The following is a 2,332-nucleotide window of genomic DNA, read 5'->3' as shown; positions in this document are numbered from 1 at the left end:
TGAAAGGGGAGCAACAGCATATGATTTTTAATCACTTTTTAGTATAAAATGCTTACTCCTATTCCAAGTACAGGACTAATACACATGCTATATAGACTTTAATAGATCTAGAGGTGATATTTTAGTTACATTTATGTCTCAGATAAAACATCAGTTGGATAGATTTTTGCTCATACATGAAGCCAAAAGATCCAGGCCAACTACCTTTCAGGGAATTCTCTGACTTTGAGAGTCTGACAAAGCTGTCCTGGAAAACAAGAAGGGATGAAAAATGATTCTCTATGTGCCATCATCATTTCATGCTTGACTTAACTAAATTGACAGTGGGTGAAAAAAAAGATATTTCTTTTTTTTAAGTTTATTTATTTATTTTGAGAGAGAGACAGAAAGTACATGCATGTGCTTGAGAGCAGGGGAGGGGCAGAGAGAGAGGGAGAGAGAGAATTCTAAGCAGGCTCCACACTGCTTGCACAGAGCCCTGACATGGTGCTTGATCACACAAGCTGGGAGATCATGACCTGAACCAAAATCAAGAATTGGATGCATAACCCATTGAGCCACCCAAGTGCCCCCCTCCAAAAGATAAATCTAATAAGACTGTATTGTTACCCGCCTTTTATTACTTGGCTCCTCTGTACAGAGAGTGGCAGTGGTGTTTACCTGGCATGAGGCTTTGGTCAGTGGCAGAAGGTTTCTCCAGACTGTTTTAGAAAGTGATGTGTCGGACATAGTGCACATATGAATACACTGCTGCTGAAGTTATGTTACATATTCAGGATGCTTGGACTGAATCAATTGATGAGCCAAACAAAATAAACTACACTCTCACTTCTATTATATTTTGGAAAGATTGGATAGACCCAATCTAGGACAGCCAGGTCTTGAGATATAATGTGTAAGATGAGAGAAAGATGTTTCTCTGATATTTTACTTTTTTCCTAAAGCAGGTCTAAGAAGGCACAATGACATGAAAGGGTTATTGGTCTGCTCTCATAACAGCACATCCATCTACTTCATTTGGTTTGGACATATTGTCACACCTGTGTCATTTCTGCAAAACCCTTGAAAATAAGGACAATGTTCTCATTTATGAGAAGTAATAGGCAGCTCAGCATAGTAGAAAAGCAAACAACTTGAGTAATGAGCCTAGGGTTTGAATTACAAATCATACTTTACCAACTGTGGAAACTTTCTCAGATCAATTATATAAACTATTTCCTGGTTTGTTCATCTGTAAAATGAGCTGAGTAACACTTTCACCAAATGGTTGAATGAGAGAACCTGTGGAAGAATCTTATCTACCTCCTGACACACAAAAATGCTTAGGAATTGTTAGCTCTAGAATATGTACCTGAAGCAAAGTAAAGGGGAGACTTATTTAGGGGGTAGTACCTTTTCTAGCTTTTCTAGCTCTTTTATGTTTATTTTCTCCTCCAAGCACGATTTCATTCCTTTCAAGGGGACAAAAGGGCAATCCAAACCTGAAGTTTTCTCTTATGGTGTCTGATCTTCCTGCAGAGGAGAGGTGGTCTCTTCCACAAAACCATCAAGGAGTGAAAGTGTAGAAATAGGATGATCTCTTGGTGTTTGCCAGGGGTTGGAGGGATTATAAGCAGAGCCTCCAGGGAGTGAGCCCTACTCCATGAGAATCACCTTTCTACTTCTAGAAGAAGAATGGTATCAGGAGACTGTTCTGTGCTAGTTCTTTTCTTCCCATGGGGCCTGCTTTCTCTGGAGACCCTGATGCCTTCTGCCTTTGTATTCCAATTAGCAAAAATATGGAACGCTTCATGAATTTGCATGTCATCCTTGCTCAGGGGCCATGCTAATCTTCTCTGTATCGTTCCAATTTTAGTATATGTGCTGCCGAAGCGAGCACTCTGCCTTTGTATTCCAGTAGAGTAGAAAATATTACCTTTTCCAGCCACAAACTTCTCAGGGATGACAAGAGGTCTAGTCAATCTCCAAACTACTTGGAGCACCTGCCAGCTGCCCAAGGGAAAGTCTATCAAAGTAACATGGGGTATGGTGGCTGTATGAAGGAAGCCACTCACTGGGCCTCTGCTGAGTGTTGTCAATCATGGGTTTTAGGGACAGAGCCTCTTCTGATTTTCCAGAAATGAGAGATGGGGGAAAGTGTGATGAGATCTCAGGCATAGAGGGCTGCGCAGTTACAGCAGGAATCAATCTTCTTGGCTCCTACCTAGTTTCTTCATAGATCTTTCCATTTCTTGTTTATGATTGGGCTCTGTGAGCCTCAAGCAGCTGAGTCTCAGGGCACAGTTCCCAGGTCCAAGAGAGGCCAGAGCAGGGCAGTTCATAGTTCCACACC

At 41.5% G+C, this 2,332-nt stretch overlaps 1 non-coding gene across 1 annotated transcript; it reads right to left on the bottom strand.

Annotated features, from left to right (window-relative positions):
* Window positions 1-1,772: 1,772 nt before the first annotated feature.
* On the bottom strand, window positions 1,773-1,879 carry LOC122469675. Its single transcript, XR_006293570.1, has one exon. It is a non-coding gene; the product is annotated as a U6 spliceosomal RNA (small nuclear RNA).
* Window positions 1,880-2,332: the final 453 nt, after the last annotated feature.

The sequence above is a fragment of the Prionailurus bengalensis genome, chromosome B3 (assembly GCF_016509475.1).
Source record: "Prionailurus bengalensis isolate Pbe53 chromosome B3, Fcat_Pben_1.1_paternal_pri, whole genome shotgun sequence".
Taxonomy (NCBI): Eukaryota; Metazoa; Chordata; class Mammalia; order Carnivora; family Felidae; genus Prionailurus; species Prionailurus bengalensis.
This window is presented reverse-complemented; position numbering and strand designations above follow the sequence as displayed.